Source organism: Podarcis liolepis (assembly GCF_965112155.1).
Source record: "Podarcis liolepis genome assembly, chromosome: 4".
Classification (NCBI taxonomy): domain Eukaryota; kingdom Metazoa; phylum Chordata; class Lepidosauria; order Squamata; family Lacertidae; genus Podarcis; species Podarcis liolepis.
Genome location: NC_139558.1, coordinates 4566188 through 4581987, shown reverse-complemented (window position 1 = coordinate 4581987; position 15800 = coordinate 4566188). Strand labels below are relative to the sequence as shown.

General features: G+C 43.3%; 1 long non-coding RNA gene across 2 annotated transcripts; it reads right to left on the bottom strand.

Annotated features, from left to right (window-relative positions):
* Positions 1-2410: 2410 nt before the first annotated feature.
* On the bottom strand, positions 2411-15594 carry LOC310706092. 2 transcript variants are annotated; one of them, XR_014525661.1, is made up of 3 exons: positions 12820-15594; positions 11976-12088; positions 2411-4350 (listed from the first exon to the last, which is right to left on the bottom strand). It is a non-coding gene; the product is annotated as an uncharacterized lncRNA (long non-coding RNA). The 2 variants fall into 2 exon arrangements; XR_014525662.1 differs by having other exon boundaries at positions 2411-4347.
* Positions 15595-15800: the final 206 nt, after the last annotated feature.

Below are 15800 nucleotides of genomic sequence, written 5' to 3'. Positions count from 1 at the left end.
ACACTCTTAATGTTTGCAAGTAGAAGAAATAAAAAGAACACTGATAGCTTGTATTAAACTGGCCACAACTTTATTGAAGGAATAGGCCAATAACATGGCAGCTATGAAGAACATTGTGGAGTGGAATGGTTATAACCCTTTCTGTGAAGCTGCCTAGGAAGACTGTGTAGGAAAAGTCCTAGAACATATAATTCAACAGTTGGCCTATGAGCATTTAAGAAAAGGATGCTGTGATTGCTAAGACCCAGCATGGGCTTCTCAAAAATAAGTCATGCCAAACCAATCACATTGCTTTTTTTTTTTATGGAGTTGCAAACTTGGTGGATCAGGGGAATGCTGTGGGCATAGTGTATCTTGATTTCAGTAAGGCTTTTGAGAAAGTGATATTCTTGCGAGGAAGCTAGTAAAATGTTGGTTGAACAAGGTAATGGTTAGGTGGATTTGTAGCTGGTTGACTGACTGAACCCAAAGAGTACTAATCAATGGTCCCTCATCATCCTGGGGGAAAGTGACAAGTGAGGTGCCGCAGGGTTCCATCCTGGGCCTGTTGTTGTTCAGTGTCTTTATAAATAGCTCATCAAATTTGCAGATGACACCAAACTAGGAGGGGTAGCTAATGCCACAGAGGACAGAATCGGGATTCAAAATGACTTTAACAGATTGAAGAACTGGGCCATGTGCCTTTTGCAATGTTGCCAAGTAAGAATCCAAATTCAGATTTCAAAAGTTTACAGTTAAATGAATGGCTTGGCTTGGATATAATGTGGAAGTGATTATATATCCTACCTTCTCTGTATTAGTTGCCTCTCCCAAGAGGACATGAAGAGCTAGTAATACCCTTGTAAAAAACTTGAGGGTGACAGAAATTCATGGCCAGCCTTTGCACAATAAGCTTAAAGCCTTGCACCACAATTCCCAAATAACATTGTGGCTTGTTTCTTCCCTTTGTTATAGGTTTTGTCACATTAGTCCGTAAAGGTGGGGAACTTTATTATGTCCAGCCAATTCTTAGCAAACTGCTTTTATTTGCAAATTAATATTGGCTTCCTAAGTTAGACCCCCCCCCCAAAAAAAAATTGCAGCTGAAAGTTAGCATCATTAGACATCGTTGCACATACACTCTTTCAAATCACATTCTTTGGTGTGATTGCAGTACTATGGTAACAGGAATACTCACTGTCATGTCAAAAACTACAATGCTCATGCCAGTTTATGTTAGGGTCAAGGGGCCCTGTCACTTGCAGGTCTCTGGGGAGAACACCCTAAGAGACAGCATTCTGCCATTTTAGGCTAAAAGGGACCACCTTGTTTACTCTGCATTGTATACCTTGTTACCTTCCTGTTGGAGAAAGTTGCATAATTCAAATCCCAATCCCCTACACTTGGCTAATATTTCATTCCATTTTTATTTCTAGCTCCCAGCTTTGCATTAAAAAAAACAACAACTTTTGGGTTCACAGTATTAATCTGCAAAGAAGGGAGGGATTTGAAATTGGAAGGGAATCTGTATTTTTGTGACACAAAAGTCCGATGTTTGGTAACCATGGGTATGGAAGATGTGAAACAGTTCTCTTCACTCCCAGATGCCAATATGCGCTGGTCTGGTGATTGAGTAGCATCATTCTGAAAGTCTAAGTAGTACACAGGTAGGGCTCCCTCTATGTCAGTGATGGCCAAACTTGGCCCTCCAGCTGTTTTGGGACTACAATTCCCATCATCCCTAGCTAACAGGACCAGTGGTCAGGGATGATGGGAACTGTAGTCCCCAAACAGCTGGAGGGCCACGTTTGGTCATCTATGTGCTCTATGTGGACAAGAATCCTGATTGACCTGGGCTACCATCCCCTATGTATATAAGTAACTTTCAGACTCATGCTGAAAAAAATCTAACACTATTCTAAGCTGTATCAACAGATGTATAGTATCCAAAATCAAGGGAACTAATAGTACCTCTCTGTACTACCTTGGTTAAACCACACCTGGAATACTGTGTCCCATTCTGGGCACCACAATTTAAGAAGGATGTTGACAAGCTGGAAGGTGTGCTGAGGAAGGCAACCAAGATGATTAAGGGTCTGGAAACCCAGCCTTATGCAGGATGGTTGAGTGAGCAGGCTATGTTTAGGCTGGAGAAGAGGAGCCTGAGAGAAGATATGAGAGCCATCTCCAAATATCTGAAGGGCTGTCACATGGAAGATGGAGCAAGCTTGTTTTCACCTGCTCTGAAGGGTATGACACAAACCAATGGCTTCAAGTTACAAGAAAGGAGATTCTGACTCAACATCAGGAAGAACTTTTGGACAGTAAGAGCTTTTTGAAAGTAGAACATACTCCCTTGGGAGGTGGTGAATTCTCCTTTATTGGAGGTTTTTAAGCAGAGGTTGGATGGCCATCTCTCATGGATGCAAAATTTTATTTTTATGATTAATAAATATGAGCTTTAGATACACCAGTGTTTAGTCTTCCAAATTCTGAGCTCTGACCACCATAATTGTCCATATTTGTGAAAGTGCCCAGGAGTGCAAACTTGGAAAACCCACTTAAGGAGGTGAGAAACACAATTCACCTACAACTTTTTTCTTTTTTTTTAAGCTATGAATCTATCTTATACTGAGTCAGGCCATTGGTCTATCAAGCTCAGTGTTGTCATCTCCATATGAAACTGGCCAGATTCTGAGGCAAAGGTCTAATAAAGCGCTGCTACCCAATATCCTTTAATTGGAGATACTAGGAAATAATTAACCTTGAGATTGCTTGCATGCTTTACTGCTGAGTTATGTCCCCTTTACAGAGAACAGGGCAAGATGTAAACATGACAGGTATCTGTGAAGTGTCAGAATATTTAAAATCAGCAGTCACTGTGTCCCAAGAATAACTCTGGTGATGCTGTCACGTCACTTCAATTACTGCGTCAAACTGATAATCTGAATTCATTGAGCAGTAAAAGGTCTTTTATAGAGGAGAAAACACAAACCACCAAACCATCACCACCACCAGTTTGAAGAGGCACTTAAGTATTATACATTAATGCCTATGATGTATAATACTATTGCTTTGTCTTTGGCCACCTCTCAGACACGAAGGTACATTAGAGATTTCATGGCACATCGGCCACTTAGCCATATTGTGCCAAACACTGAAGAAATGCATTAGAAACCTAGGCATAATATTACACTTCACTGATTCCATGATGTTTCAGCATTTGGCAGTGCAAAAAGATGTATTTATCTTCTGCTGGTGGGCAGCTGGTGACCTCATATTTTGATTTCAATATAGCTTACTTTGATTCCCCAGTCCAGCTCAAAGCTTCATTGGGCACACTACAACTATTAGGATAGATGCCCTGGGCACACGCTGTCTAATAGCTGTGGATATTCTCTATTCATTTAGGCCTTTATAATCCCATGCAGAACTTTTGCCAACAGCAAATGGGCATCTTAACCCAAGAACGAAAGCATTGGAATACAGCTGTACTAGATACTGGATGTTCTCATAACAATTCAGAACAAGTAAACATGCCCCTCATCAGACAGAAAGTTGACAGGTATCTGTGAAGTGTCAAAGTATTCAAAATCAACCGTTACTATTTCCCAAGAATAACTTTGGTGATGGTGTCATGTCACATCAATTATTGCATAGAGGCCTTCCTTTTATAAATCAGATATGATTTCCCATGTGCCCATTGGCTGATTGGCAGCTCATATCAACAGTGTCAGAGTCGTACACTATGCCAAGTTGTAGAAACATCTCTGATTACTGCATACACAGTATAAGATTTAATTAGTATTTTTTTTAAAAAAACACAGCCAGTTAAAGATCCACAAATCTCAGAAATGGGAAGCTAGCACTGGTACGTTAAGTGATTGCGATCAGCAATAAATTGTGCACTGTCACAAATGGTGCAATGCTTGCAACCAACCTTCCCTTGCACACACATATTTAATTGGTCTTTCAAGCCTAAATCTAGACGGAGAGGATGTACTGCCAAGGACCAGTAAAGGGCCCCCTTGCTCCTGTATTGTTTTACAGAGTAGCTGAGCTTTTGGCCTCTTCCATTAATCCATTCATATTTCAGCACATTTGTAGACCAGTGCCTCTTCCCTTCCAAACGGCAGGGAGATGCAAAATATCAGGTTAGACAATTAAGCTCATTTATCTTAGCCCACACATCTTTTCTATTGCAAGTGATGCAAGAGAGTGCAAGTTGAAGGAGAGAAGTGGGGCACCGGAAGAGTGTACTTATCAGTTGTTCCTTCTTTTCAGCTTGCCACGTTGTCCTTCCCAGCCTGTTTTATCCGCACCAAGCAGCTCAGGTTCCAAAGCAAGTCCAGGTGTCCTGATGTGCTTCTGCTGGTGGAAATGTCAACAAAATACTGATGAAACCGATTCTGGTAAAGCCAGAAAGATATAAAACATAAAGTATAAGCATAAATACTTAGGATTATAAGGGAGGAAATTTTCATTGTTCATAATCTGTGTTTCAATGAACATCCTGTTTCAAGTGATTACATGTGTGGTTTTTTGAACATTTACATATTTAGTTACATTTTTTTGTGTGGGCTGGCTAAACCCTCTTGATTAACCCATAAACTGCACTGATACCTTTTACGTCACATCATCAGTTGCTATTCTTAAAGAGATTAACAATTATTATTTTTACATGCTGTATTTGCTGGTCTTTAGTTAGTCCCATTTTTTTGTCACGGCCTTTCTTTTTTATTTAATTGTTTTAAACATGTTAAACTGTCACACAAGTGCTTTTGTTACTGAGTTTCTACAGCTATGTTAAGTTGAATACTTATGATTTTCCCCAATAAGACAATTCAACTTAAAAAGTATTGGTCCTCAATAAACTCTTTAAAGTGCATCTTTTTACAGTGGTGCCTCGCAAGATGAAATTAATTCGTTCCGCAAGTTTTTTCTTCTTGCGAGTTTTTCGTCTTGCGAAGCACAGTTTCCCATAGGAATGCATTGAAAATCAATTAATGCGTTCCTAGGGAAACCACTTGCCAGGCTGGCGGTGCGGAGAAGGGCTTTTCTCCCCACCGCAAGCCTTCAGGACAGGTACAGGAACAGAGGGGAAGGCGCGCAGCGCTTTCCCTCTGTTCCCGGGGCTTGCGTGGGAGGATGGTTTTTCCTCCCCACCGCCAACATTCAGAACAGCATTCTGAATGTTGGTGGTGGGAAGGAAAACCCTCCTCCCATCCCAAGTCTTCAGGAAAGCCATCCGAAGCTGGGCGGCGGGAGAAGGTGTCCCCGCCCCCCCGCCCGGCATCGGAGCTTCGTTCCTATGCCGGGCGGCGGGAGGAGGCGTTCCCCCCCCCCGCCCGGCATCGGAGCTTTGTTCCGATGCCGGGCGGCGGGAGGAGGCGTTCCCCCCCCCCGCCCGGCATCGGAGCTTTGTTCCGATGCCGGGCGGCGGGAGGAGGCGTTCCCCCCCCCCGCCCGGCATCGGAGCTTCATTCCGATGCCGGGCGGCGGGAGGAGGCGTTCCCCCCCCCCGCCCGGCATCGGAGCTTCGTTCCGATGCCGGGCGGCGGGAGGAGGCGTCCCCCCCCATCGGAGCTTCGTTCCGATGCCGGGCGGCGAGAGGAGGCGTTCCCCCCCCCCGCCCGGCATCGGAGATTCGTTCCGAAGCCGGGCGGCGGGAGGAGGTCCGAGGACAGTGGGGAAGACGCGCTGCGCTTCCCCGCTGTCCCGGAGATTTCCCTATGGGCTGTCGTCTTGCGAAGCAAGCCCATAGGGAAATTCGTTTTGCGAAGCGCCTTCAAAACGGAAAACCCTTTCGTCTAGTGGGTTTTCCGTCTTGCGAGGCGTTCGTCTTGCGGGGTACCACTGTATGTGCTCTCCTTTTTCTTCATCCCTCAGTGACTTCAACATGTATCTCAGGGGCAACCTAAAGCTCTCCAAATGTCGTTGGACTCTAGAGGTGAAACACTGTGACTGAAAATGTTCACAAACAATCTTTTTAAAGTGCGCTTTCAGGAGGGCAATTCTATGAAAGTGCCATGTTTGTACAGAAAACATTTGGTTAAGAACACTTTATGCCGTTTGGTTTAAAACAGCTCAAATCCGAAAATGTCCTGCATGTAACCAAAATGTATTGACACTTGATTTGCACTATTACAAAAATGGATATCCATACATTTCTTTAAAGGTAATTCTACATATATCCTAATTTAGAATCAAAGTTTCCAGGTAGAAATGCATATGAAATATATTTTAGATTATTTTCTGTTTCTATGATATAGGTGAAAATATATTAATAAACAGGGTTGTTCTACTTATTCTGCCCTGCTGGGTTGTTCTACTTATTCTGCCCTGCTGTCTTCATGGAACCTGGAGTAGCATACTACTACTTTCCAGCACCGGCAGGAAAGTGTGTTCTCCATAGCAGAGAGCACGTGTGGCGGTTGGGGGAACCAGCCACCCTGCTGTTACTGGGCAGATTTTTGGGAGGAATCAAGCCTTTAAGTGGTTAAATTGGGTTGCTGGGGGGGGTTTGATTGTTGCCAATTTGGAGGAGGGGTCAGAGTCTTTAAATATAGGACACCCGACGTTGGGTGTCCTCTTGGCCATTTTGCATCGGATCACATGGAGCACTTGTACAATCTTCTCATTGTCTGGTTACATTTCTTTATTTCCCCTTTCTTTTTAATCCTCTCTAGTCCCTTAAATAATTTAATTCCCCCCTTTTCCTGTTCGATTTCCCACCCCACCCCTTACCCTGCCCTGTGGGAAGATTCTCCCTGTATCTGTGGCTTGCCTTTCCCAATGGGGAGAGAGCCCCCGTTAGGGGCTTTCTTTTGCAAAAAGGTTTCCCCCATTTCTCTTGTTGAAATTGTGGGGCTAGTCAGGGCTGTTCCCAGCTTAGCTGGTATCACTTTCGTTTATAGTATCCCCGAAGGTTGGCTTTATTTTGGGTGTGTGCAGCGCTGTTGGCCAAATTTTAAGCTAGCCTTGGGCGGGAGCACTATTTTGAGTTCGTTTAATATTGCGATGAGACTAAGATTCTCAAGCTATTCGGCCTGCACATAACTTCCAAGCCTAAGTATGCTACAGGTAGCAGTTAATTGTTAAGTCTCTGACCTCTCTATAAAAATGTACCTGCTTGCAGGCTCAGTTGCTGCTAATGTATATCTGAGGCAGACAGAGGGCGCCAGAGGCTCTCTATGCCTCCAATGACTATGAGCACACTGTATATGCTCTTGAACTATGCTGTTTCTGAACAAGTATATTTTCTTCAAGTTTGTTTTGCCCTGATAGTGGCGACTGCCATTTTAGAGATGAGCCATTGTGGCTTAGTGGCTAAAGTGTAGGACTAGGACCTGGGAGACAGGGTTCATATCCCCCTCTTAGCCATTGTTATCACAAAACAGAACAAAACAAACTGCTACTTTTGGACTATTCCGTTGCTGGGTATTTTGGCCCATTTGTGATAAAAGAACTTTGTATTTCTTGAGGGGGTGCTTCCCTCTAAAAGGGCAAGCAGGGGTACCTGGACAAGCTGTGGGCTACCTCAACTCTGTTATTTCACTGGAAACATTTATGTCTGGCCTAGCAGGTGATCCTAGGGCTTTGCTCGCTTGGCCCTAGAATGCAATGGCCTCTGGCAGCGATTCTGGCCTGAATAGCGTCCCCATGTGGTGCACGAAGCATTGGTTTCACTGGGTCAGCGCATAGTGCCGGTAATGCCAAGGCTGCAGGATTGGTCCCTGTATGGGACAGCTGCATGCTCCCCCATTGCTCTACCTGGACACTTAGGTCCTTTTGGTGGTTACCTCACTGCAAAGGATGTAACGGGCGCCACGTTTGCAATATGCAAGCGGGAGAGAGCACCTTTGCGTGCCCGCATTGCAGTTTGCTCTGTGCGTTGCAGAGCACGGCGCTGCACCGGCTGCAATTGCATTGCATTGTGTGAGAGATTTGCAGTTGCATGGCACGGAGGGTGTGTGTGCATTGCACGGAGGGTGTTGTTGCATTGCACGAAGTGTGTTGTTGCATTGTACGGAAGGTGTAGTTGCATTGCATGGAGTGTGTGCATTGCATGGAGGGTGTAGTTGCATTGCACGGAGTGTGTTTTTTGCATTGAACGGAGTGTGTAGTTGCATTGCACGGAGTGTGTTTTTTGCATTGCATGGAATGTAGTTGCATTGCAGGGAGTGTGTTTTTGCATTGCACAGAGTGTGTAGTTGCATTGAACGGAGTGTGTAGTTGTGTTGCACGGAGTGTGTTTTTGCATTGCACAGAGTGTGTGTCTGGAAAGGAAGCTGGCTCGGCGGCAGCTTTGTCGGGACTTCTTTAGGGATGGCAGCACAAGATGCCCCCTGCCCAAGCGGGGGCTGGAAGCTGGCAAGCAATAGCTCAATACCTTTTGCCCATATTCCCATTTTATTTAGGGATCCAGTTGGATATCGTTGCTAAAACATACCACTGGCCTATGGAGAAGCTGTCTGCCTTGAAGGAAGTTATTTTGTAATACTTCCTCTGTAGCAAGTGATGCTTCATCAGATCTGATCTTGCTGGGTCACTTAATTAATCTTCCCACTAGTGCCTACCCCTCCAAATGGTGCGGAAAGGGAATTCCGTTAAAGGAATCCAGGGACTTGCCATTCTTTTCGCCCTTGTCCCTGGCATCGGACTTGGGCCGTGCAAGCCCCACAGGAACATGAGGGTGAGAAGTGAGGGGCTGATGCCCAGATTCATTTTCTCACCCAATACTTGTTTCCCACGCTGGCTTCCGTTGGTGTCTGGAAGGCCAGCTCTGTCCCTGAGGGCAAGGACAGATAGTCATAACCAATGCCTAAGCAACCACTCACATTTTTTGTATTTTGAATAAAGTTGTGGCCAAAAAATTATGCCAAAAACCTTAAACAAAATTTGATGTGTGAAGTGTGAATTTTTTGGGGGGTGGCATTGTGGGACTCAACACGCAACAGGACTGACAGCTGGGACCTCCAGAGGTCAGTAAGGGAAAACATACTGGGGGAGCCCAGAGGAGGATTTCCGCCTCTTAGTTCACCCCAGATGCTCCCAGGAACTCTGGCATGGCCCTACCCCTGATTGGACAGAGCAAATCAAGCCCCTGGAATTCCCTAGTAGCAAGAACAAAAAATGAGGGGCCAGCACAGCCAATCCATAATCCCCTCCACCAAAGAATGAACCAATGCCTAACCGCCAACCTTACCAAGTTGTGACGATTTGCTACACGGTAGGCAAAAACCAAATGGCACCCGCCAATCAGCCAAGTGGCAAAATTCCTACCAGGCCCCTGCTCCAAGGCAGACGACCCCATGACAGGCATAGCAAGGTCAAAAACACAACCTTAAATTATAAGGAGGGAGGGAGGGCGGGAGATCCACTGCATGATGCGAAAGAGCAAGTACTTCGCCTCATGCAGCCCCTAAATAGCCCCTTAGTTGCCAATCAAACCCCAATGACAGAAAATTTTCCCCAGTAACAAAGAGGCAACCAGTGATGTGCGGAGATCATCCAAACGGGCCCGCCCCAGCAACAAGAAGGCAGTTTGGTGATCTCACCACAACACGTGGCTCTCCATGATTTGGAGGACACGATTTAGCCTACCAATCATACTAGGGCTTCGTATGCACAGACTGCTTCTCTGCAGCCCCGTCCTGAGGAGAGCGGGGCACGGAGCTTATGTACTGAGTAGCTAGTAAGAACCAACCATCCAGGCCATTACTGCTCATTTAAGAAAGTATTTTCTAGCCATCTACAGTGATTGGGAAAATGTCAGCAAAACGGAAGCCTTACTTGATAGCCTTAATTTCATTATTCAATTAAAAACAAATTATTTTAATGGTGTTTTTAATAGACTTAACATTATCTTCACATTCTGCTAAACTTTGAACTAGACATTATGTGAGCAAACATTTGGCAAATTACCAATCTCATGTGCAATATTAAGTTCTGTGTTTTTTAGAAACTGTCATTTTCCTCCTCCTCCACCCCTTTCTCAGAATTTAATCATAAGGTGTATGTACAAATGTACTTACATTTATAGAGTACCTATATTTATGCTATATGTAATCACATAAAACCATAATGCTGTTGGCTCCTGGGGTTATTTAAGTGGTTTTGTTTTTTATGTTAGGATTGCTGGTTGGAATGAATAGATAATGTGATCATAAAAGTAATTTTATACAGCCAAGGAATGCATTCAAGATGACAAATACCTCTTAAATAATCTCCTTGGAGTCTTTAGCTAAAAACATGATACAGCTTTCTTTTTTCATTAATTGAGCACATAAGGAAGTGTTTTAAACGTGATTCCCACTAGGAGTTCAGTTAATCTCTGCTAAAGAACTGGATTTAAAGCATGCATTCTTAAGCAGCTTACAACTTCAGTGAATGCAACTATGCCACTATGGTATTAGTTCTGCAAAATATATGTTCATTTATAATGGGACTGCTTGTTTTATGAAACGTTGGATCACAGTTTATTGTTAAAGTCAGCACTGAAAAGAAAAGAAAATATGTGGTCAAAATGTATGCTATCATGTAACCCAAGCTGATTGGACAACAAGCAAAAAAATATTTTTAAACATTTTCCAAGTATTGAAATTGTAATACACCACTATCACTGTGCAAAGAAATGCTTTCAAGTCTGAAAGGGGTAAAAGATTTAGACCAAAGGATGGTCAAAATACGTTTTATAACAGTTCAGATCACCCAGGGTGAAGAATTCACCTGCCCACCACGGACAGAGATGGCTTTACAAGTGCTCTGGAAGTGATATAAGGCAAGTTAGATGTAATGGGCAAATGTGTCTCATGCCATACATAAATGTAGATAGAATCATGTTGCGCAACTGTGGGCACAATGCACTTCAGTATGGAATGAGCAGCTTAGGATCCAGCAGATCTCCAGCTGAGGCAGGAGGTTCCTGGTGCTGCTGGGCTACCACAGCTTCGCTCTCTGATCCTCAGGTCACTCAAAGACATGCTGGCGCATCTCCCCTATCCAACTAAGATGAGCCCAGCAAATTGCAAATGCCACAAGCCCTAGAAGGGGAGCAATCCAGGGTCATGGTGGTGGTCAGACTGGGGATGGGGGGGGGGGTGCTGGCTGCAGCCTAAGCCAATTCAGCTCACAAGACTTGGCAATCCAGCATAAGTCAAGTTGGCAGAAAGAGTGCTGTGATACAAACATTATTTTAAAGGTCTGTTTTGCCTCTGCCAGACCTATGCTGATTCAGGCGGCAGTAGTCCTGCTGCTGAACCAAGTTTGGATCTGGTGTAACTTTACACTGGTTAACTTAGACCAAATTGCTTTATGCCACTTTCTTGTGTACAAGATTTCTCCATGGAACATTACTTCATGAATTTACTGATTAAAATTGTTATGTATTCAGTGGTTTGTGTTTGCCTAAGCTTGAGCCTGGACTAAGGATTCTGAGCTCCTGTGTTCTGATTCAATACATGATACCCAATCACAGAACATTTCAGGATTTGGGCCTCTGCCATTGGCCCTTGAAGTCTGAGTCATGATTCACAGCTTGGAAATTTAGACAGCCAATCACATTGGGAGTGGGAGTGGCCCAGACTTTCAGGAATGTATATAAGCAGTTGCTTTGCCTCTGTTTCCAGTTACGTAGTTCAATAAAAGTTACTGCTGTTATCGCTGTGTCTTGCCTCGTGGGAACCCACCTACACTTCAAAAATGATTACAGATTGCAGGTCTAATAGAAATATATACCATGGCTGTTCCCATGAACAACTGTTTTTTTCAGCCAGAACTCAGTTTCAGCACCTCAGGTGGCCTCCGTTGTCATTATAAAAGAACAAGAGAGGTGTTCATGATGAGTTCTGGCACCTTTTTTTCTAGAAAAATAAAACTGGTAATATTTATATCTTACAAAAATGAGAAACACAGAATGTATCTTGGGCCCATATTAAAAAGAAAAGAAAACAGTGCTACAAGGCTTGGATTCCCTTTGCTGCGACTGCACTTACCCATGACAAAAGCAGGGGGGGGGCGCTTTGGTGTGGTCTGAAGTCCCATAAGGCCACCACCTTGCCATTATGGATCTGGCCCATGCATGGACAGGAGACCTCCTGGAAATTAACTGTATGAAAAAAGTAGGATACTGATATAAGAATATAAATAATGTTTTATACTAAATTTTCTCAAAATTTTGGATTTCCAAAAACAGAATTAAGAACATTTATTTCACCTCAAATTCCATGTCCAGAGTGCACTCTGCTAGTTGATGGTTTGCAAGGTCATGGATCTCAGATTTGTCTCATAGGTCTTCAGTGTGATAACATAGTGTGACAACAGGACTTGATACGAGCATCTCCTTCCATGTGGGGTTTCACCATAAGTGATAGGAGAGGGTAAATGAGGATTCTCCTACTGATGTGTGCAAAGTTATTCAGACTTGGAAACATAACTCAAAATTATATTTGTACTTGTGCTTGTTTCTTCTGTGGGAATTAGGAAGTTTTAGGAGTTTTCATTTACAAGCTATTTGTTTTTCTCTTCTCCTTCAAATGCCCTCTCAAAACTCTTCTTTCCTACAGGGCCTTTGGCTTATCCTGTTAATCCTCATTCTCAAATATAAGCAAGCTGTAATGCATTTGTCCACATCAATCCTGTCACTGCTGTTTTCCCCATTGTCTGTTTTGAATGGTAAGCTTTCAGGGGAGCAAGGACCCCTCTATTTTTGCCTATGAAATTTTGCAATCTGCCAGTACATAGTTGGTGCTGTATAAATATGTATTTTGAGGGGGGGGTTAAAAATGCAGATTAATGGAGTGGAATTATGTGAATGGATCTTCCAAACAGAGGCCTTACATTGCAATTGGGTCATAAACATTCCAATTCTTCATGTGCGTTTTGCCAATCGGCTTCCACATCTTCTTGTGAGTCCTGGATATTCTGCTGCTTGGATTAGCTAAAAGGATAGAGAAAATCCATACACAGAAACAAACAGCCGAGGCCTCAGTCAGTTGTATCAGAAGGTTATGATATAAAGTATGAATTCATTTAGGAGAGGAGTGGGGAACTTCAGGCCCACGAGCCAAATGTTGCTCTCCAGTCCTCTGTATCTTTGGAATTCTTCCTACGCAACACGCTACCACATCATCACCCCAGGATACAGCCCCTCTCTTATCTTATTTCGCCCCACATGAGCATTTTTACCTGGCTCAAATGTGTCCTTGACTTCTGATAATGTCTTATACTTGCCTGGGTGGAGGGTAGAGAGGTGGGTGGTTGGGTGTGCACATCCCAGCCTACTGCATGTAAGAATTTGGGCACAGGGACATAATTAATTCTGATAATGATGAATGACACTTGCAGTGCTAGCTGGTGGCAGAGTGATTTGGTCTTCTGTTTTTAACATTGTCATGGAAATTACTTTTGGTTTTGCAATACACACAAAAACAGTGGGGAAAATCATTCCTACACACACACACATTCTGTGAAGATGTGAGCAGGCACTTTGTACGCCTTGTGAAGTTCAGTGACACACCATAGGTAAAGTAAATAACAGGCAAAAGCAAGGGAAGGTGCCAACCTGAGCTCCCTGGAGGAAGCATGAAATATACATGCAATAAATAAATAAAAACAGATTTACCCTATGTTGCATAAATATATGTAAAGCAGCTGAGATACACAGGCAACTTCAGAAAGGATGATCAGTGAAGCACAGGAGGCAGGTGCTGCTTGCTAATAAGGCAAAAACATCTGTACAAGCAGGAAGGCTCAACCTAGAATCATAGAATGAGAGAGTTGGAAGGGACCCCAGGGGTCATCTGGTCCAAGCCCCTGCAGTGCAGGAATGTTTTGCCCAACGTTGGGCTCGAACTCACAGTCCTGGTATTAAGAGTCTCAAGAATTCCTCTCTTCGCAACGAAGGATAGAGAAACAAGTCTGTTCTTTTTGTGTGTCACTTTCTTTTATAGCAAGAGAAGATCAAAAAATATTCCTCTATGCCACATGAGCGGCAAAGATCCTAATTGCTAAAAACTGGAAAAAAGAAACTGTGCCAACAAAAAAGGAATGGCAAGAAAAAACTGTTAGAGTATATTGAACTGGCTAGATTAACAGAGGCAATTAGAAATCACACTAGACAAGAGTTTCAAAAAGCATGGGGGAAATGCAGAGAATACTTCACAAAACAGTGCCCTAAAATACATACCTGGACTTGTTTTGATTAATGTCTGTAGGAGACTTTGTGGATATTTAAGTTATAATTAGAAAAATCTTAAGTATTCATAAAGGAAACAGTTTATAAGAAGTAAATAAGAAGGCCAGATACAAGATAAAGGAAGTTTTTATTTGGTTATTTGTATTGTTGTATGTTATGCTTATTGTACAGTATGTTATGTTCACGTTTAATGAGGGTGGGTTTGTGTATTAGGGGGGTGGGGGGTTTGTGTTATGTTGTAAATAAAATTCCAATAAAATTAACAATTTTGTGTCACTTTCACATGTGTTCATTCATAAGTCGGTTCTGTCCTATTTCCGCATCAGTCTGAACTTTTTTTAAAAAAATGCTCACACAAATTCACACTGGTTTTGACCCTGAAATGTATCATTTTAAACACCTTTTAGTAGGGGCTGGGTCTTTTGTTTGTTTGCTTTTTTAGCTTAAGAACTGTGTTCCAGTTCTCACTTTAATTCAGGAAGCATAAATCAGGCTAGTTTATTTAAAAATAAAGACCACACTAAATCCTTGAGCATCCCTAACCACCAGGGGCTTGAGGAAGGGCACAGTAAAATGTCGGGGAATACTAGATCCTAGTTTCATGCAATCTTGTGGGTCAGAAGTACCACTCAGACCCTCAAACCCCGCTGCAGCTTTTCCCCAATATTGGAAGAACTAATTATTTTAACCACATGGGACAAATCTGAGTTAGGGTCCTTTGGACTTTTTGCATGGCACTGTATTTTCAATGCCACTCCTGGAAATGTGAAGCTCTGGTTGCTGAGAGTGCCTCATCTGGAATTAGAGAAGTTATTTTCCAAGTTCAGAGAGGGAAATAAGGTGTCAGTCAATGGGACTTTTTTTAAAACAAGTCACCGATGAACAAAACCACCTCTAAGCAAATTACAAGAAAGCCAAGAAATACAAACCAAGCTGCTGCGCCTTTTATGGCTGCTTGTGGCGACTGAGGAAGCAAAAGCAGTGGTGGTAGCCCCGCATGTTCCATTCCCTAACTCGTGCCCTTGTTATTTTTCTAAACCTTTCAAATAATCTGGCAAGATGCTAGTGCCTTATATAATGCGCTACAGAAAAACTGAAAGTATAAATTGATAATCATACCCAGAAACCTCAAAACACCAATTTAAATAATGTGGGCTGATAAATTAAAACTGGCAGATATGAAGAAAGCTGGGGCAGAGGTAACACGATGCCATTAGTTCACTGATGGCTCGCTTAATTCTGAAAACACTAAATTCACAAAAACATATGGGAAGTGCCAGAAAGAGTTACAGCCAGCAGCCTGAAATAAGACTGCAGGCCTAGATATGAACGGCAGTCAGAGGGCAATCCCATTTGAGGATGAGGAGCAGAGCAGAGTCAGCCCCAAAGAGCAGCTACCACCAGCAACAAGCCCCAGTATTAGCCTCCAAATGCCGCTGTTGACTGACTCCCTTCTGTACAACTTTCTAGTGTGGGTACCTAGAAGCTATTGCCAGACTGGAGGAAGGCACTCTGCGATCCCTCTCAGGGATGACTAGGCTGATGCAGCCATATATAGTATACCTGAAGGAGCGTCTCCACCTCCATCGTTCTACCCGGACACTGAGGTCCAGCACCGAGGGCC